The sequence below is a fragment of the Canis aureus genome, chromosome 3 (genome assembly GCF_053574225.1).
Source record: "Canis aureus isolate CA01 chromosome 3, VMU_Caureus_v.1.0, whole genome shotgun sequence".
NCBI classification, from domain to species: Eukaryota; Metazoa; Chordata; class Mammalia; order Carnivora; family Canidae; genus Canis; species Canis aureus.
This window is the reverse complement of record NC_135613.1, coordinates 9,029,016-9,050,338: the sequence shown is the minus strand read 5'-3', so window position 1 is coordinate 9,050,338 and position 21,323 is coordinate 9,029,016. Positions and strand designations below refer to the sequence as shown.

At 43.0% G+C, this 21,323-nt stretch overlaps 1 protein-coding gene across 3 annotated transcripts in view; it reads right to left on the bottom strand.

Annotated features, from left to right (window-relative positions):
* WWP2 (WW domain containing E3 ubiquitin protein ligase 2) overlaps positions 1–18,251 on the bottom strand; it is a 145,735-nt gene extending 127,484 nt beyond the window's left edge. The window contains exons 1-2 of one of the 3 annotated variants that reach the window (XM_077888636.1): positions 18,133–18,187; positions 17,249–17,307 (exon numbers count right to left, since the gene is read on the bottom strand). The gene's annotated coding sequence lies outside the window, so the exon portion shown is untranslated. Of the gene's footprint in view, positions 1–14,191; positions 14,295–17,248; positions 17,308–18,132 lie in introns of those variants that run through there. The other 2 variants (XM_077888628.1, XM_077888641.1) reach the window with 2 other exon arrangements.
* Between the last annotated feature and the right edge of the window lie 3,072 nt (positions 18,252–21,323).

Sequence of the window (21,323 nt, the reverse complement as noted above, 5' to 3'; positions counted from 1 at the left end):
CATGACATGAGCTGAAACCAAGAGTCAGACATTCAACCGACTGAGCCACCCAGGCACCTGTTAGCATTACTTATAATTTGTTATTGAAAGCCAGAAATGATGTATTGGGTAATAGGAACTGAGGTGAACAGGCCTTTAGCATGGGGTTTTATGTTAATCTGGCTAGGAATTGATTTGTGTTTAACAATTGCTCTAACAGTTGGGGCACTTGGGTAGCTCAGTCGGTTAAGCATCTGACTCTTAATTTCAGCTCAGGTCTTGATCTGAGGGTTGTGAGTTCAAGCCCCACGCTGGGCTCCATACTGGGTATAGAGCCTACTTAAAACAAGACCAAACAAAACAATTGCTGTAAGTACCAGACACTTCAAATTTGTCTAGAGTCCTTGTTTTGGTCTCCCTGTTATCTCTGGTCTTCTCTAAGAACCCCTTCTTAAATAGAGTATGCACCTTTCAGCTCTTCCAGCTGAATAATATAATCCAGTGTTATACTGGACCCATGATATGGTGGGAAGGTATAGGGGAGGGAGAGCATGTTGTGGTCTTATCATTAAATCTCAATCTTTTAGGGGTGCCTGGGTGGCACTTCTAGTTAAGTTTCTGACTCTTGGTTTTGGCTCAGGTCGTGATTTCATGGTCGTGAGATTGAGCTCTGTCTGTGTCAGGCTCCATGCTCAGCATTTCTCCTCTCTCTGTGCCTTCCTCTATAATGAATAAATAAATCTCAAAACGCCAAAACCCTGGGGGTGTCTGAGTGGCTCAGGTCATGATCCTGGGGTCCTGGGATCAAGCCCCACTCAATGGGCAGGCTGCTTCGCCCTCTCCACTGCTTGGGCTCTCTTGTGCATTCTCTCTCCCTCAAATAAATAAATAAAATCTCACCAAAAAATCTCAGTCTCTTAATGGGTCTGTGTCCATGAGTTATGACCTTCACAAGTGTTTATTAACTGTTTTTTCCCCCTTAGGTGAGACAGGAAGACTAGAAGGGCCCCATTCAGGGAAATTTTCTCCCTCTAGTTAGGATAAAGCACTGGCTAAAGTCTTTTTCCCTAGAGAGTAGGCCCTTGTTGTGGAAAACATTCAGCATATTTTATGGTGGTTACTTTTTCTGTTTCCATGCCAGAACCAGGAGGGAATCTTTCTTGGCTCTTCACCAGGACAACCTTGCTAGTCAGGAGTTTTGTTTTTGTTTTTGTTTTTGTTTCTTTCCTGATTTACTCACTGATATATATCACTAGCACCAAAAATAGTACACAGTATATAATAGCTGCTCAGTAAATATTTGTTGAATGACTTAATGAATACCTTTTATCCAGGCCCATGAGATTATTTTATGTTGGTGTGGGAAAATTTCTCAGACCTAAAATGATAATAAACTAATGACATTTCTCTGAATAGTTTGTCCTCAAATCTATTATTGACTTATTGGGTTTTGTGGTGTTTGTTAATGTCTCTCTAATCTGAAACTCTACCTAAATTGGGATGTGTAGAAGAGTTCTCTCGTTTTTTTGAGTGCAACCTTTAGTAAAAAATGTCTTTTATATCATGATCCAGTATACCTGTATATATAAATGTCCATTTATCTGAACAGACTTTTTATGAAATAATACTTTCCTTTATGTATGACATACTCTTATACTTTCTGTGTTATATTTTCTTTAAAAAAATGCTTTTCATGGGATCCCTGGGTGGCGCAGCGGTTTGGCGCCTGCCTTTGGCCCGGGGCGCGATCCTGGAGACCCAGGATCGAATCCCACGTCGGGCTCCCGGTGCATGGAGCCTGCTTCTCCCTCGGCCTGTGTCTCTGCCTCTCTCTCTCTCTCTCTGTGACTATCATAAATAAATTTTAAAAATTGAAAAATTAAAAAAAAAATGCTTTTCAGGATTTATATAGAGGATAGGTTCAGAGGACAATATGTTTTTAGTGTTGTCTCTTTTTTTTTTTTTTTTTTTTTTTTTTTACAGAAATTTGGGTGAATCTATTAGAGTTAGTTTTGGTTTCCCCTTTCCCTCCTAATAAATCCATTATTCCCTTCAATAATGAAATTCTTTGTGTGTCTATAACCTTTGGTGATATATTTTTTTAATATTTTATTTATTCATTTGAGAGTATGAGAGAAAGAGACAGCAGAGAGGGGGAGAGGGAGAAACAGACTCCCCTGAACAGGGAAATTGATGTGGGGCTCAATCATGGATCATGACCTAAGCCGAAGATAGACACTTAACCGACTGAGCCACCCAGACACCCCTATTATCTTTGGTGATTTTTTTTTTTAAGATTTTACTTATTTATTCATGAGAGACACAGGCAGAGGGAGAGAGAAGCAGAGACACAGGCCAAGGGAGAGAGAAGCAGAGACACAGGCAGAGGGAGAAGCAGGCTCCATGCAGGCTCCATGTAATATCAAGGTGGTATCTTCCTAATTGGACCTAATTGGAAAGACAGGTAGAACCCCATATAATAACACCAGTTATTGTGAATCAACAATGGACCATAATCATAAAAGACAATGGAGAAAGAAAACATATTATCTCCTCTGTTGCTCCTGCTTTCCCATTGGCTTTCTTCCTTCTGAGTCTTCTTTAGAATTTATGTGACTGACTGATTTTGTTTTGGGGCCATGAAGTATATTGATCAAGAAGTTTGGTCTTTCTCTCATTTACCAGGCCATGTGGGAGGTTCTGATTTCATTCTCTCAAATTCTCTTGAGTTTAGGCTACAGACTAAAAACAGCTAAAGCTCAGGGAAGACGTGCTAGTTTAAAACTGCCCTCATCGGGATCCCTGGGTGGCACAGCGGTTTGGCGCCCTTTGGCCCAGGGCACGATCCTGGAGACCCGGGATCGAATCCCACGCCTGCTTCTCCCTCTGCCTGTGTCTCTGCCTCTCTCTCTCTCTCTCTCTGTGACTATCATAAAAAAATAAAAATTAAAAAAAAAATATATATATATATATATATATTAAAAAAAAAAACTGCCCTCAGTTGAGGGACACCTGCCTGGCTGGCTCAGCAATTGAGTGTCTGCCTTCAGCTCAGGCCATGATCCTGGGATCTGGGATCGAGTCCTGCATCAGGCTCCCTGCGAGGAGCCTGCTTCTCCCTCTGCCTATGTCTCTGCCTCTATGTCTCTGCCTCTCTCTGTGTGTCTCTCATGAATAAATAAATAAATCTTAAAAAAAAATGTGGAAACTCTAAGAAAGAAAGAAGAAAATGCTAGAAATCCAAAATAGTGTAAGAGAAAGGTAGAATATGCCTTGATGGGCTCATCAGTAGACAACATGGTCCTAGAATCAGAGAGCTTGAAAGTATGTCAACAGAAACTTCCTCAATGAAAATGCAAAATGAGGGATGCCTGGGTGGCTCAAGTGGTTGAGCATCTTGGCTCAGAGCATGATCCTGGGGTCCCAGGATTGAGTCCCACCCTGGGCTCCCTGCATGGAGCCTGCTTCTCCCCCTGCCTGTGTCTCTGCCTCTCTCTCTGTGTATGTCTCTCATGAATAAATAAATAAAATCTTAAAAAAAAAAAGGAAATGCAAAACAAAAAATGTTTTTAAAAGTCCAAGGACTATGGGGGAAATTTTAAATGTACAAAATATGCATAACTGGAATACCAGAAGAGAGAACAGAGCAAAAGAAATGTCCTAAGTAATAATGGCCAAGAATTTACCAAAATTAACAACCTGTAGCAAGCCCCAAATCCCGGAAGCTTAAAGAACACCAAGCAGGATAAATACCCAAAACAAGAACAAAACCAATACACAACCAGGTATGCAATATTACCATATTCAATCTAGAGAAAGCCAAAAACAAAGAGAAAATCTTGAAAGAAGCCGAAGAGGGGGAAAAATTGCTAAGCTCTACAGGAATAACGATAATAATTATAGCAGGCTTTTTACCAGAAACCATACAAGCAAGAAGAGACCAGGGTAAAATATTTAAAGTATTGAAAGAAAAACACACTGACCTAAAGTTTTGTGTCCAATGGAGTTATCCTTCAAAAATGAAGGAGTAAACAAAAGACTTCCTCAAACAAAAACATACCCTGAGAGAAACGTTTAAAAGTAGTCCTTCCAAACATTATATGGTCTCATTCATTTGGGGAATATAAAAAACAGTGAAAGGGATTATAGGGGAAAGGAGAGAAAATGAGTGAGAAATATCAGAGAGGGTGACAGAGCATGAGAGACTCCTAACTCTGGGAAGCAAACAAGGGGCAGTGGAAGGGGAGGTGGGTGGGGGGATGGGGTGACTGGGTGATGGGCACTGAGGGGGGCACTTGACGGGATGAGCACTGGGTGTTATGCTATTGTTGGTAAATTGAACTCCAATAAAAAATATACAAAAAATAAACAAACAAATAAAATAAAAATAGTTCTTCCAGAAGGGAAATGATACAAGTCAGAAACGCAACTACCCACAGAAAAGAAGAACATGGAGCAGCCCGGGTGGCTCAGCAGTTTAGCGCCATCTTCAGCCCAGGGTGTGATCCTGGAGACCCGGGATCGAGTCCCACGTCGGGTTCCCTGCATGGAGCCTGCTTCTCCCTCTGCCTGTGTCTCTGCCTCTCTCTCTCTCTCTCTCTCTCATGAATAAATAAATATTTTTTAAAAAGAAAAGAAAAGAAGAACATGGCAGAAGGAATAAATGAGGCTCCATCCACGGGCTTCTTTAAACACTAAAAGGCTGATAACATAGGGAAAGGACGTGTGCCAAGAGGGATGCCAGAAAGCAAATGAGGGAACTGTAGAGGGGACAAGTGATTCCGATAAAAACAAAGCAGTGAAGGAGGACAGGAATTTAAGACAGTGGTCACAAGTCGAAAAAGTTGTGGATGAGGAAAGTCTCATGGAAAAGGTGGCTTCTGGGCAAAGATCTGAAGATGGTGAAAGACAGAACTGAGACTATCCATGGAAGAACATTCCAGGCAGATCAAAGAGCAAGAGCAAAAGCTCTCAAGATGGTAGGAAGTCTCGGGAGCGTAAAAACAACACAGGGGCCAGTTGTCTCAAGAGCAGTGAAGGAGGAAGAGAATGGCAACAAGAGATTCAGTGGGATTTACCCATGTAAGTAAAATCATTCTTAATGAAATATGAAATGCATCGGAGCAGTGGTTCTCCAGTCTTTCTGCACAAACAAACCAGCCAACAATGACAGCCAAACCCAACCTCAGGGATTCCCATTGGACTGGTCTGGAGTAAGAGACAGTTACGTGATTTAAAAATTCCCCAGGTGAGGGGCGCCTGCCTCAGTCAGTTAGGCATCTGCCTTCAACTAAGGTCATGATCCCAGAGTCCTGGGATCGAGCCCCACGTCAGGCTCCTTGTACAGCAGGGAGTCTGCTTCTCCCTCTCCCTCTGCCTGCCGCTCCCCCTACTCGTTCTTTCTCTTTGTTTCTCTCTCTGCCAAATAAAATCTTTAAAAATAATAATAATAAAAATAAATAAAAATTCCCCGGGTGATCCTAATATAAAGTTGGGATGAGAACTGCTGGTTTAGTGTTACTGAACTGGTTGACTGCACTAAGAGTAGGACTTTAGCAGAATGTTTAAGGCTAAACTAAAATTATGCAGAAAAAGTGCACAGAATAATACACAGATGAAAAAAATGGAGCAATATAAAACTCTGGCAAGAGAATACAGTGAAAGAGCTCTGTGCCAGGAGTGGTTCCAAGGAGACTAAGCATTACACCACCTTCTCTGATACCAACTTTTCCCTTAGAGAGCTTTCCAAGAGCACTCAATAAAACATGACAGACTGAACACATATACTCATCTCTGCTCCCTTCTCAAATCCTATCAAAATGACAGAAAAGAAATACCAAAATAAAAAAACCCACTGAAAACGAATGGAAAAGGAAACCACAGATATAGAGGGCTGCAACATTCTAGAAAGTGGCAGGTGAGTTCAAAGTGAAACCTAACTGGCTGTGATGGGAGGAGTGGACAAGAGGCAGGCTGACAGCACTGGCGATTCACAAAAAGGGTAAGTGCTGGCGCTAGGTACTTCTGAAAGTGAGAGCATAAGTGGGCCTAAAAGCAGGAGAGACTAAAAAAAAAAGAAAAAAAAAAAAAAAAAAGAAACAGGAGAGACTAGTAAAAGCCTGTAGAAAAAACAGACTTTCCAGACTCCCCTCCCCAACAATTCAGCTAGGCAGTCATCCCCTCCCTAATCTCAAACAGGAGAGTTAATTTTTAGACTCTAGATAAACTAGACCTGAGGATTTCACGCATAGCTGAGGGTGGTGGTAAGGCATGATACTGATCCAGATAGATAAGTGGAAGTCTACATCCTGAACTATGAGAAGTCACTGCCTCCAACCCCACTCACCTTCCCTCATTGGAGTCCTACCACACGGCTCGGCCTGTTGACTCTTAGCACATAAGGGAACACAACTATTTGAGGAAACCCTCACCCAGAAAAGCCAGACACTAAAACATACAAAGAGAAAACTATAACTGATTTGATAAAGCCCATTCTAGGATTCGTAAAGAAAAGCAAGGGACCCAGAATAGCCAAAACCAGCTTGAAAAAGAACAAAGTCAGAGGATTCATATTACTTAATTTCAAAATTTCAGCTCAGGTCATGCCCTCAGGGATGGACCCTCCAAGTTGGGCTTCCTGCTCAGCAAGGAGCCTGCTTCTCCCTCTCCCTCTGCCCCTCGCCACACACCCGCATCCCACCTCCCCGCTTGTGCATGCTCTCTCTCAAATAAATAAGTAAATAAATAAAATAATTTTTAAAAAGCAAATTAAGAGACCAGATACAAACCGATACACTTATATCCAAGTGATTTTAGACAAGGGTGCCAAGACAATACAATGGAAAAAGAATAATAGTCTTTTCAACAAATGGGGCTGGGATAACTGAATATCCATGTGCAAATGGATGAAATTGGACTTTTACCTCACATCTTATACAAAAATGAATTTTAAAATGCACCAAAATCTAAAATATAAGAGCAAAAACTACAAAATTTAGAAAAATCATACATATAAATCTTCATGGCTTTCTTTTTTAAGATTTTATTTAATTATTCATGAGAGATACAAAGGGGGGGAGGGCAGAGACATAGGCAGAGGGAGAAGCTGGATCCATGCAGGGAGCCTGATGTGGGACTCGATCCTGAATCCCAGGATCACGCACTGAGCCAAAGGCAGATGTCCAACTGCCAAGCCACCCAGGCATCCCATCTTCATGGCTTTAAGTCAAGAAATGGTCTCTTAGATATGATAAGTACAAGCAATAAATAAAAACAAGATAAATTTGACTTCATCAAAATTAAAATTTTCTATGCTTTGGAAGATACCATCAAGAAAGACAACCAAAAGAATGAGAGAAAATATTTGCAGATCATGTATCTGATAAGACTCGTATCTATGATATAAAGAACTTTTATAACTCAATAATAAAAAAATATACAATAGAATATTATTTGGTCATAAAAAGGAATGAAGTGGGGATCCCTGGGTGGCGCAGCAGTTTAGTGCCTGCCTTTGGCTCAGGGCGCGATCCTGGAGACCCGAGATTAAATCCCACGTCGGGCTCCCGGTGCATGGAGCCTGCTTCTCCCTCTGCCTGTGTCTCTGCCTCTCTCTCTCTCTCTCTGTGTGATTATCGTAAATAAATAAAAATTAAAAAAAAAAAAAAAGGAATGAAGTGCTGTTTCACACTGCAATATGGATGAACTTGGAAAACATGCTACGTGAATGAAATAAACAAAAGCCAGGCAAAAAGACCCAACTATTACATGATTTCATTTACATGAAATATCTAGAATAGGCAAACATGTGGAAAGAGAATGTAAATCCGTGGTTGCCAAGGGCTGAGACAGGATTGGAGTGACTGTTAACAGACACAAAATTTCTCTTGAGGGGAAAATATTCTAGAATTAGACAGTGCTGAGTGATGGCTGTACAACTTTGTGAAAAGGTTAACATCACAGAATTTAATACCTCAAAATGGTGAATTTTAAGATATATGAAGTATATCTGAAATTTATAAAAAGCTTATAGTTAAATAAAACAGAGATCAAAGAAAACCTCAAAACAATTTAAACAGATAAAATATTGCACCCATGAAAGAAGAACAGAATGTAATTTTAAAAGAAGGCAGGCAGGCAAGAAAGTAAGTTGGTTGGTTGGTTGGTTGGTTGGTTGGTTGCTTCAGAGGATAACAAATTGCTCTTAGAACAGTTCGATAGAAGAAACAAAGCTGATAGGGGAATCCGGGTGGCTCAGTGGTTGAGCATCTGCCTTCAGCTTGGGTCATGATCCCAGGATCAAGTCCCGCATCGGGCTCCCTGCATGGAGCCTGCTTCTGCCTCTGCCTGTGTCTCTGCCTCTGTCTCCGGGTCTCTCATGAATAAATAAATAAAATCTTTAAAAAAAAATGTCCAATGTTCAGGGGTGCCTGGGTGGCTCAGTCAGTTGAGCGTCCAACTCTTGGTTTCAGCTCAGATCAAGATCTCAGGGTTGTAAAATCTAGCCCCACAATTAACCCCACATCAAGAACCAGGCTCAACTCCAAGTAAGCTTCAGATTCTCTCCTCTGCCTCTGTCCTTCTCACTCATGCTCCCTCTCCCTAAAATAAATAAATAAATCTTTAGCAAGTCCAGAAAGAGAAGGGAAAAAAATAAAAATAAAAAAAAAAATTACAGAAGATTTTTCTTATGCTGAAGGATAAACAGTTTTAGACAGAAAGGACCCAACTGACTGTCCAGAACAATGGATGGGAAAAAAAAAATTCTAACGCACAATGCCATGAAAGTTCAGGACATGAGAACAAAGGGTATACAAGCTTCCAGGCATATTTACAAACAAAAGGAATCAGAATGGCATCAGACTTCTCAACAGTACCACCGAATGCAAGAAGACAAAGCAATGCTTTCAAATTTGAGATAAAATGATTTTTCAGGCTAGAATTCTACAATCAAGAAAACCATCAATCAGGTATGGTTGGAAAACCATGGGATTTTCAGATTTGTAAAGTCTCAAAAAAAAATTTCTCCCCAAGCTACTTTTCTCAGGAAGAGGAGTTCCAGGGGAATAAAGGAGAAAGATGGAGGCTGGTGGAGATTCACATGGGAGAGACAAAAGGAATTCCAAGATTAACAATGAAAAATTCCAAGGTATTACAGTACAAGAGCCCAGGGACTAAACAGTCCAGATTAGAGAGTTTATAAGAAATGTCACCTCTAGAGGAAAGAAAGAAAAAGAAATAGAATTTGAGAAGAAACAGATTACATGCGTCTGACAGCACTGAAGAAAGTAGCACTTTTAACTCTATCACAATGTTCAGTGCGGAATTAGTGACAGGAACACAGAGCATTATGCAAATGAAAAAATCAGGAAATATGGAACTTGTAACAACAAAAGTTGTATGACAAGACATGTAATCCTAATACACTATGTGGCTCAGCTGTGAATTATCTTTATAATAGCATAATCAAAACTTGTGATGTGAGAGTAATTAGAAGATGGAGGTAGAAGTGTGTGTTTGTGGAGACTGGCCAGAAAGAGGGCTAAATACTCACCTTCAATAGTTAAAAGACAGTAGACAAAACTGACAGGCTAAGAAAGAGCAGTATAAAAATGTCATTCAGAAATGCATAAGTTGGGGCCCCTGGCTGGCTCAGTTGGTAGGTAAAGCATGCACCTTTAATCTCAGGGTCATGAGTTCAAGCCTCATATTGGGCATGGAGCCCACTTTAAAAAAAGAAAGAAAAAAAAGTAAAAGAAATGCACAAGTCAACACAAGAAGAAAACTAAGAGTTGAAAGTCACTGACTCCACAGAGCAAGCCAATCAAGAACAAAAAGAGGTGAAGCTAGGAACTGCTGTCGCATTGTAAGTCTTGTAACACTATTTGGATCTTTAAACTATGTGCATGTATTACTTTGGTCACAAATAAAATTTAGATTCAGAAAAGGAAAAGGCTTCTCTTCAAATCAGGTCACAGGATGCCGTCCTTATTTAATTTTAATAACAACATCTCATCTACATTCAATTAGAGTAGTGGGTTGAACTGTGGACCTGAAAAGGTTTTCTCTAAGCACTAACCCCTTGGAACTTGTTAATATGACCTTATTTGGAAACAGGGTCTTTGCAGGGGCAATTAAGTTAAACATCTGAAAATAAGATCACCTTGAAGTTAGAGTGGGCGCCGCATCATCATAGGAAATAGAGAGAAGACATAGATATGGGGAAGGAGGCCACTCGAAGATGAGCCGAAAACGGAGTCCTACAATACAAGCCAACAGATGCCTCAAGCCACTGAAAGAGGCAAAGAAACAAAGGCTTTAGAGGAGGTAGATTTCAGTGACCATCAGGCTGAAACTTGAAGTCCTCTTCCCACAATACATCTTTGGAGGCCCAAATCCCAGGCCCATGGTAACTTCTGGAAAGAAATAAGCTCTGCAGTCACAGGGGGTGTGGCCTTGCTCAGAGTGTGTTTCTTCACTGTGATTCCAGATACAAAAGAGAATCCTAGAGGTATCATTATGCTTTATATTTCACTATTTAAAAAAAAAAAAAAAACGAGTATCTTTCATACTCTATTTCAAAACAATTTTTTGATGCCACTACAGACTGACACAACAACTGATTTGCTTTAGAGAATTTGAGAGTAAGGTAGCTATTTCAATGAAAAGTGAAGGGATGGGGATCCCTGGGTGGTGCAGCAGTTTAGCGCCTGCCTTTGGCCCAGGGCGCCATCCTGGAGACCCGGGATCGAATCCCACGTTGGGCTCCCGGTGCATGGAGCCTGCTTCTCCCTCTGCCTATGTCTCTGCCTCTGTCTCTCTCTCTTTCTCTGTGACTATCATAAATAAATAAAAATAAAAATAAAAAAAGTGAAGGGATGAAGCAAGGAGGGCTATCAGGAGGGCTATCTCATATTCTCGGGAGAGCTTCATAATCTTCCTCCTCCTTCCCACTTCCCTTTCCTTCTCTGTTTCGCTAGGCCTCTCTTCCCCTCCAATTTCTTCCTTTTTCCTCCTGAGACATGGGCAGACCCCAGGCCTGTAGGGCTCACAACCAAAAGGCAGCTGGCCCCCGGCTCAGTTAGACTGTGTACAAAATGAGCTACCAGCTTGCAGGCATTTATCAGCTCCACCCTGAAAATAACTATTAACGCCCTTGTACCTTTTATTTTAAATAAGAAACTTTAAATAAATACATGGATAGAAAGGAAGGGGTGCCTGGCTGGCTCCGTCAATAGAGCGTGAGACTCTTGATCTGGGGGTTGGAAGTACAAGCCTCATACTGGGTGTAAAGATTACTTAAAAATAAAATCTTTAAAAAGTAAAGACACATAACAAGTAGATAGGTAAATAAAAAGCGAGGTTTTTTGCCTATAATCCACAGACTGTTAAAGACAAGAAACTGTGGGCTAGGGCAGTAATTCCTGAGTTCTTCTCATTGGCAAAATTAAACAAGTCAAGGGTCAGCGGACTGGTTCAGTTTCCAGAGACATCTAGAAAGACAACAAAGATCTATCACAGTCCTTTTTGGTTAAAATACTTGAAATAGGGACTCCTGGGTGGCTCAGCAGTTGAGCATCTGCCTTCAACTCAGAGCATGATCCTGGAGTCTCAGGGTCGAGTCCCACGTCGGGGCTCCCTGCATGGAGCCTGTTTCTCCCTCTGCCTGTGTCTCTGCCTCTTTCTGTGTGTCTCTCATGAATAAATAAATAAATAAAATCTTTTAAAAATACTTGAAATATCTGAGATCAAAAAAGCAGGGAGAACACGTCCATGTATTCCCCTGGGAACACGAAAGGAAGCTGAATACTGGGTGGTGCCCGGGCACCACAACACGAAGGATAATGGCTGCTGTCACCTGTACAAAAATCTTGATTTGATCTCCACAGAACACAGAGAATACGTACATTCAAAACAGAACTGGTTGACTCTTTATTTTTATTATTGTTGAAATACAATTCATATACTATAAATTCAGTGAGTTTTAGTATATTCACAGAGTAGCGCAACCACCACCACCATCTAATTCCGTAACATTTTCATAACCCCAAAAAAAACATACTCATTAGCAGTCACCCTTCATTCCTCCCTGTACCCCAGCCTCTAGCAACCACTAATCTACTTTCTGTCTCTTTGGATCTGTCTATTCTGGACATTTCAAGCCCATGGAATCACACGCCATGTGGATATGTAACATCTTGTTTACCCATTCGTCAGCTGATGGACAACTCAACGTTTGGGTTGATTCTTTTTTTTTTTCTTTTTTTTTGGGGGGGGGGGGAAGGGAGAGGAGGGGAAGGGGGGCCAGGCCCTCCGGGGCCAGAGATCCGTTTGGGTTGATTCTTGAAGTCAGGGCCCTATAATGGTCAAGGGCACCTTCCCCAGGAAGGCACCCAGCCTTCTGACTGACCCTTTTATTCACCCTGCCCAGTCCAGAGCCTGGGTCCATCTTTCAGTAATGCTTCTAGACCCCATTCTGTGCCAGGCCCTGGAAATACAAAGGTGAATGTCACGGGATCCCTGACCTCTGGGACCTCAGTTCTCTTGCTCTGAGGGATCCTGTTAAAGAAATCTTCAAAGAGCTTTTGGCACAAGAAAGCAACCACACACCGAATGTAGCAAGTGATAGCTCTTGCAATGCCCGAAGCACCCGATCCTTTTTCGCATCCAACTTTGACAAGAATTTTCAGACCAGTCCATCTTTTAGAGGTAAATACATTTGGTCCTTAGCCTTTGAGTGATACTGGACAAGTTACTCACCCTCTCTAAATCTCAATTCTTCATCTGTGAAATGAACCCAACAATATTACTCATCTTCTAAATTTACTGTAGGGATTCAATGAGTTCAATCAAGTAGAGCAGTCAGCACACAATAAGTGCTCTTCAAGTATTAACTACAAGCTAAAATAGTTCTTCTTGACGCTAAAAGTCTAGGCTCTGCAATTCCTCAAATTCTTGACGTAGCTTTGAGTCAAGAAACCACTGAACACTGATCTCAAGATGAAAGGACCTGTGTAGCTGATGAGCTGGGGAAGAGCAAAAACTGCTCACCAAGACCAAGATTTTAATTTTAATTAACCAGTTGAAGAGAGCTTCTTATTTATAAGTATAAATCCACTCTAGATTCACATCTTTAAAAATGTGGAAAAGAAGGGCAGCCCAGGTGGCTCAGGGGTTTAGCGCCACCTTCAGTCCAGGGCGTGATCCTGGGGACCCAGAATTGAGTCCCACGTCGGGCTCCCTGCTGGAGCCTGCTTCTCCCTCTGCCTGTGTCTCTGCCTCTCTCTCTGTGTGTCTCTCATGAATAAATAAATAAAATCTTATTTTTTTAAATGTGGAAAAGAAGAGTCTGTTCAAATATTCCTCCTTTCCTTCATTACTCTCATGCTTTCCCAGTTCTTTCCAACACTCATTCTTCTCTCTTGGCCTCTTTTCTCTAGCCAGCATTGAGTTACCTTCCATTTTCCAAAGGCCCATATTGAAAAACAATCAAACAGAACTCAGTTTTGCCAAATGACATCCATACAAAGGCCAAGCACATAAAAAGAGAGGAGGAGGGGCAGGGAGGTCATATCTTTGGAAGCGCAGCGGAGTTACAGGCTAATAACAAAAGAGAATGGAAAGCAGATCTCACAACAAAACAGGAAGCAGAAGGCACGGGTGACACAGAGGAAGGGGACCTGCCCTAGGTCAGGCCTGCCAAGCCTTAGTATTTGGTATTTTCCTGGAAGTAGTTATTAACACTTGACTTAAATCACTGAGTGTTTGTTTGCAAGCTTGGGAAGAGCAGAGTGGCCTGCAACCTTCTAAAGATTCAGTTAGTTCAAAAAAAAAAAAAAAAAAAGATTCAGTTAGTTCGTTTTAAAGGAAACAAGATCTTCCCTTTTGTTCCTTTTCTCTCAGAAATTCCAGAATCTGTAACAGTCCACAGTGACTCGAATCATTCAAAAGCAGCTCGCTGATTTGATTCTGGCAGGAGTTTATGTTCATATATCCACTACCATATATCTTACGGACGCATGAGATCTAGACTCAGAAGACCAAGATTTAAACCCCAGCTTTTCTGTGTCATAGCTACATGACCTCATGCACATCATTTCACTTCAGTGAAGTTGTTTGTTTTAAAACTATAAAAGAACAGAATACCTGACAAATGATATGCATTCAGTACACATCCAATAAAACCAAAATTTAAACATGATGAACTCATTACCCATCCTTCCAGGCTGTGTCTTTCCCATCATTCTTGGAGGTCTTTAAACTTGATTCCTTGCTTCTAGCTTTGCACCTCTATACTCTCTGTCCACACAGCAACCAGAGTGAGCCTGTTAAAAGGTAGGTTGGGAGGTAGGTATGCTTGGGTGGCTCAGTCAGTTAGGCATCTGCCTTCAGCTCAGATCATGATCTCAGGGTCCTGGGATCGAGCCCAGCATCGGGCTCCCTGCTCAACGAGGAGCCTGCTTCTCCTCCCTCTGCCACTCCCCCTGCTTTTGTTCTCTCTCTCAAATAAATTTTTTTTTAGTCTAAAAAAAAAAAAAGAAAAAGAAAAAGAAAAAACAGGGTGGGTTGTTTCTACACCACTGCCCAAAACCCTCCAACGACCCCAACTCACTCTGATTAAAAATCATCATCCTTACAATGGGCTGCGAGGCCCTCCGTGATCTGCCCATTTCTCCCCTTGCCCCCAACACCTCTTTGACCTCATCCTACTACTCTCCCTTGCTCACACCCCTCCAGCCACCCTAGCCTCCTAGCTGGCCCACGAACCTGCCAGGGGTGCTCCTAATCTTAGGGGTAGTGAACCTGTTGTCCCTTCTGCCTTCACTACAACATCTCCACTCACAAGCTTCTTGCCCTCACCTGCGTCAAGATCATCACTCACCAGTCCCCTTCTCAGGAAGGCTTCTCTCTAAAGACCCTATGCAAGATTGCAAGCCCAGCCAACACTCCACATTCCACTTCCCTCCTTTATTACAATATGCACTTTACTAGGTTATTTTATTGTTTTTTACCACTAAATTTAAGATCCACAAAGGCAGAGATTTTTGTTTTTCCTGTGTACTATATTCCCAGTGTTTAGAATAGCACTGTCCAGGGGGATTCCTGAGTTGCTCAGCAGTTTAGCACCTGCCGTTGACCCTGGGCATGGCCCCAGGGTCCCAGGATTGAGTCCCCTGCCGGGCTTCCTGAATGGAGCCTGCTTCTCCCTCTCCCTGTGTCTCTGCCTCTCTGTGTGTGTCTCTCATGAATAAATAAATAAAATCTTAAAAAAAAAAAAAAATAGCACTGTCCAATATAATCTTTCATTTTCTAGGAAACACACTTTAAAAACCAAAAAGAAACAGGTGAGATTAACTTCAATTATAGTGCATTTAACTCAATAAACTTAAAATGTTATGATATATAGCATACAGTAATATATTAATATTATACTTGTTATAACATTTTTAAAAATCGATGACATAGTTTACTGTTTTTTTCAAACTAACTCTTCAAACTCTGGTGTATATTTTGTAGTCGATAGCATATCTCCAGTACTCAACAACAGCGGAGAGTACAACTCTAGAACAGTGCCTGGCTTGGACTAGCACTTACATAGTCATTGAATGAAAGAATGTTCTCCCAGGAAGAGGCATCTACCATATACTACATAGGTTTTTTACACTTCAATTGCATTCCATATTGACAATTTTTGGTGTCATAGATATACTATTTTTTTCTTTAAAATGTCATACTTTTGGGATCCCTGGGTGGCACAGCGGTTTAGCGCCTGCCTTTGGCCCAGGGCACCATCCTGGAGACCCGGGATCGAATCCCACGTCGGGCTCCCAGTGCATGGAGCCTGCTTCTCCCTCTGCCTGTGTCTCTGCCTCTCTCTCTCTCTCTCTCTGTGTGACTATCATAAATAAATAAATTTAAAAAAAATTAAAATGTCATACTTTTTATACTTCAAAAAATGCTTTAAAATAAAACTTTTGGGGATACCTGGGTGGCTCAGCGGTTGAGTGTCTGCCTTTGGCCCGGGGGGGGGGATCCTGGAGACCCGGGATCGAGTCTCATATCGGGCTCCCCAGAGGGACCTGCTTCTCCCTCTGCCTGTGTCTCTGCCTCTCTCTCTCTCTTTGTGTCTCTCATGAATAAATAAATAAAATCTTTAAAAATAAAATAAAATAAAACTTATTGCCTCTATAAATGGGAGAGAACGAGTCTCAGGCTAAAAGGCGTGGGCCTGAATCCCAGCTCAGTCATTCACTAGCTCTGGAATCTAAAGCCTCAGTTTCTTCATCCAGGGAATAGAATCAACCCTGACCTTCCCAGGATCATGGTGACAATTAAATGAGATGTTGGTGAAAGCTCTTTGTAACCGAGAAAGTCCTCATGAAACAAAAGAGACTAAGAAGCTAACCCAAGCCCATCGTTTGCATATGGATCAATAACAAAAAACGGGAAGGTAGGGCTCCCTGGGTGGCTCAGCGGTTTAGCGCCGCCTTCAGCCCAAGGCCTGATCCTGGAGATCTGGAATTGAATCCCACGTCGGGCTCCCTACATGGAGCCTGCTTCTCCCTCTGCCTGTGTCTCTGCCTCTCTCTCTCTCTCTGTGGGTCTCTCATGAATAAATAAATAAAATCTTAAAAAAAAAAATGAGAAAGTAGTCTGACAAGAGAAGAGCTAGGTCTTGGGTTCAAATCTCCCGTCCTCCACGTATAGCTATGTGACCTTTAGAAAGTTATTTATTCAGCAAATATTTACCAAGTGCCCACAACATGCCAGCCACTAAGGCAGTAGCCAAATAAGATATGAGCCCTGCCTTTGAAGGATGTGCAGTCTGGGGGAAAGAAAGAGAGCAGTAAACAAGGAAGTAATACTTTGTTTAAAAAAAAATAAAGTCGCTCTCTCTTAGGTCTGTTTGTTCACTGTGAAATGGGAATAATACCTTCCCAGCCTAACTCAAAGGCCACTACAGAAATTAATTTCTACACGTTTGTCAAATACGCTAAAAACTTTAACTTCTTAATATGTCAGCAAAGTCATTTTTGTCCCTACTTGTAATCCCACACGACTCTGGCTCCTGTGAATGTCCCATTCGAACATTTACTCCAGTTAAGACCACACATCCATGAGATTCATTTCATTTCTGCAAAGTTTAGTAAACGTGAAAGAAAAAAAAAAAAAAAGAGGGTAAGCATCTTTAACACAGGTATTGAATATCAAGATCAAGATTCAGGTCGCGAATGCTAAGGAGCACACAGAGACCGCCCAGTCACCCTACCTAAGTTCCAGTTTGTCTTGATAAGCAGTCACATGGTAGAGGAAACTGAATAATTTAAACTAAAAAAAAAAAAAAAGGAAAAGTCAGAAAGCAGTACAGACACTCTGCCCAAGATTCCTGCAGTCCTGCTGCCGAGGTGTGCTGGGCGAGGTCGTGGTCTACAGCTGGGGCTAAGAGCCCTTTTACGGCCACAGTCTTTTTTTTTCTCAAGTTGATGCGATCTGGGAAAATCTCAAAGAAAGACGATGCGAAGGGCTAGGCTCCCAAGAAGTGCAACCCTACCCACCAGAACCCTACCCAAACTGGGTGGGCGTGACGAAAGCAACACGACCGAGACTCTGTGGTCCTTCCTCAAGTTTAAAAACTGATTGGGACCGACATCAAAGCCTCGGCTAACAACCCCGTCCAACGAGGAAGGAAGGCAGGGGCTCCCGGCGGGGCTCACACAGCACCTCCTTCCAACTTCGCCTCCCCCTCCACGCGCATCTCAGGCCGCCCCTGCAGCTCGCCCCCAAGTCGCCCCTTCCCCGGTCCCGGTCCCGGTCCCTCCACGAAGGTCACGCCTCCTCGTCCCCGCCCCGCGGGCGGCTCCCCCTCCCGGCGGGGCTCCGGCCGCCGCGGCCGCCGGCCCCGCGCCCACCTACGAGCGCCCCCCGCGCGGGCCGCCGCCGCACGCCCACCGCGCTCGGGCGGGAGCGGGTCACCCCTCCTCGGAGGCCGGAACCGCCGCGCCAGGCCCCTCCCACAGGAAGCCGCCGCCCCCCGGCGCCCCGGCCGCGCCGCCCCGGCCCGCCGCGCGCCGCCCGCCGCCCCCCGCCCGCCCCGCACCCCCCGCCCCGCCAGCCCGCCGCGCCCCCCGCGCCCGTCGCGCCGGCGCTCGCTACCTGCCGCGGCCACAGAAGCGGCGCCCAGCCCCGCTCCCACTTCCGCCTTCCACCGCCCGCACTCGGGCCGGGTCACGTGACCGCGCGCGGTCACCTGACCCGGAAGAGGCTGGCCGGCCCCGCAGGTGTGGGCCACCTAGGCCGGCCTCGGGCGCCCCTGCGGGGAGCCGAGCTTCGTATCCTTCCCGCGTTTGGAAGTGGAAGGGGTTCCCGCCCGCCACGCGGCCCCGGAGCGAGGAAACAAGCTGAAGGCTCACCGTGTGCCGGGCGCTTCCGTCCCTCCCATCAACCCCGGAGGCGGGTCTATCATTAGCCCCATTTTACAGGTGAGGGGAGGCCAATCAAGTCCGCAAATATCATTGAGCTCCTTGAGGTTACCCAGTAAATACAGACACGCAGTTAAATTTGAATTTCAAATGATCGACTATGCAATACGTAGATGTGCCCTAACTACTGCGTGGTAGTACTACACATGGGAGAACGTCTCTGTACACGGACTACAGATTCGCATCTATGATTAAAAAAAAGTATTTGGGGGATCCCTGGGTGGCTCAGCGGTTTAGCGCCTGCCTTCGGCCCAGGGCTGATCCTGGAGTCCCGGGATCGAGTCCCACGTCAGGCTCCCTGCGTGGAGCCTGCTTCTCCCTCTGCCTGTGTCTCTTTCTCTCTCTCTCTCTCTCTCTCTCTCTCTGTCTATCATAAATAAATAAATCTTTAAAAAAAGAAAAAAGTATTTGTTGTTAAGTGGAAAACTTGGGCATTCTGTGTTTTTACTTGCTGTATCAGGCAGCCCTATGCTTAGGTACCAGGCACCATACTAGGCTCTAGAAACACAGAAGCCTTTATGGAGCAGACGTTTTTGTGACATGAAGCTCGGGTAGGAAAGCGTCAGAACCCCTGGTTGGGTTCATACAATGCCCCACCACACCGAACTAATCCCTGTTCCCTTAATCTACAAAGCAGAAATTTATTAATTACAAAGTACATTTTAAATTAACATTCTGTACTAATAGTATAGACCTTCAGCTTTGACAAGTTGAATGAAGACTCAATTTTTTTTCGCTCCTCACCATTAACTAAAATTAATACTAATGACTTAATTAGCCTTAAGCACTGTGAATTAATTATTCTGTTATTTTTGGATTTTTGAATTTAGAGGGAACCTATCATGCATGCAAATTAAATTGGTTGAGCGCTTGGTCTCTACTTTTCCTATTCCCATTCCAAATCCAGGAGCCAGGAGTTGGCATTTCAAGGAGATGCAGGCCTCTCTTAATACCTTAAACTCTACGTTAATTCCATTTATGAAACTTAAAATTTCTTTAGTTCCACTGAAGGGAGTTTTACTAATTCTATTCCAGAGGAATTAGGAAAGGATCCCTTGATTTGGTGACGTTTGAGTAGATGTTCACCAAAAGAAAGGACTAGGCAAACATGCTCACAATCGTGCTTTAAGGGATTAAACATTAAGACCTAAGGCATATATGGGGACCTATGGGGACCTATGAGGACCTCCACGATCCTTACCCACACCTCATCTCCAGTTACTCTTCCCTCAGTACTCTGCTTTAGCCACTCTGGCCTCAGGGCCTTTGGACTTCCTTTTCCTTTTGCCTGGAAAGCTCTTTCTCCAGGTAGTCAGATGGCTGACCCCCTCATCTCTCACCAGATGTTTGCCCAATTATCACAGTAAAGCCTTTCTTGATCACCCTATTTTTTTTAAGATTTTATTTATTTATTCATGAGAGACAGAGAGAGAGAGAGAGGCAGAAACACAGGCAGAGGGAGAAGCAGGCTCCATCCAGGGAGCCCGATGTGGGACTCCATCCCAGGACTCCAGGATCATGCCCTGAGCCAATGGCAGGTGCTAAACCGCTGAGCCACTCAGGGATCCCCTGATCACCCTATTTAAACATGCAACAACAACAACAACAAAAAAAAAAAACAGGACGCCTGGGTGGCTCAGCAGTTTAGTGTCTGCCTTTGGCTCAGGGCATGATCCCGGATTACCGGGATCAAGTCCCACATCTGGCTCCCCAAGAGGAGCCTGCCTCTCTCTCTCTCTCTCTCTCTCTGTCTCTCATGAATAAATAAATAAAATCTTTAAAAATAAATAAATGAACATGCAACCCATCTCTTACTTCTCCTACTAGCCCCCCTTCCTGCTTTATTTTTTTCTTCATATTTCCTCATATTTATCACTGAGTCATATATGAATATATGCATGTGTGTATATGTAATCTGTTTCCCACTACAAGAATTAGGAAGACAGGAGTCATATCCCAGCTCCTAAAGCAGTGTCTAGCCCACAGGAGGTGTCTTTAAGTAAACTGCTAAATGAATAGATTTCATCAACACTTATTGAGCATTGAACACACTGCTGTAGATCCTACAGCTTGGAAGAATTTTTTTAAAAGACATACCAAAGAATTTGAAGTATATTTTCATAAAAATGTTCCCCAAAAGTTAAAAAGCAGACTGAAATGATCATTTGAAGAAAAAGACCCCTAAAACAACAGTCCCTGATTTCCAAACTACTTAAAGAAGACACACAATTAATTACAATGCAAAGAAGAAATAATAACTGCTCACTGAACAACAAAACTAAAAACATCTTAAAAGTGATGAGAAAGAAAAGTTCAAATCTGTCCTTGGAGGAAAATCTGATTTGAGTTATCAGAGACTGGTTTACAGAGGATACACTGATCTGCTTCTTGGAGACTAAGTAGTGATTGGCCAGGACAATTTTCTGGAAGAAGAAGAAACAGGCAAGGACAGAGACAAAAAGTATGGGACACTCCCAAGAATGTTCAAAGGAATTCTAGGGATACATTGATTTCACATGGTATTTCTTCTTCATCAAGTTTTTCTCTTCCCTAGCCCACTGTTAAGTGAAAAGTTTTGTAACCTCCAGGCCTGGAAATGAACTCAAATCTTTACTGGCACACAAGACCCTTCTCTTTCATAAAGGGTTTGCATGTAAAAGTTGACGTTATCTCCAATAGTTAAATGTTGAATCATTCTACCTGTGTTTCAAAGTGTTGATTTATTCATGTAAACTGTGTAAAGTGACCGTAATTTTTGTAACCATGTTTTAGATCTCTTTACCTTATGAAAAACCATAAACTTCAAAAAATTGAACTGTTTCAAGGCTCACTTCACTCACCTCTGAGAGATCCTGTCTTCAGGTA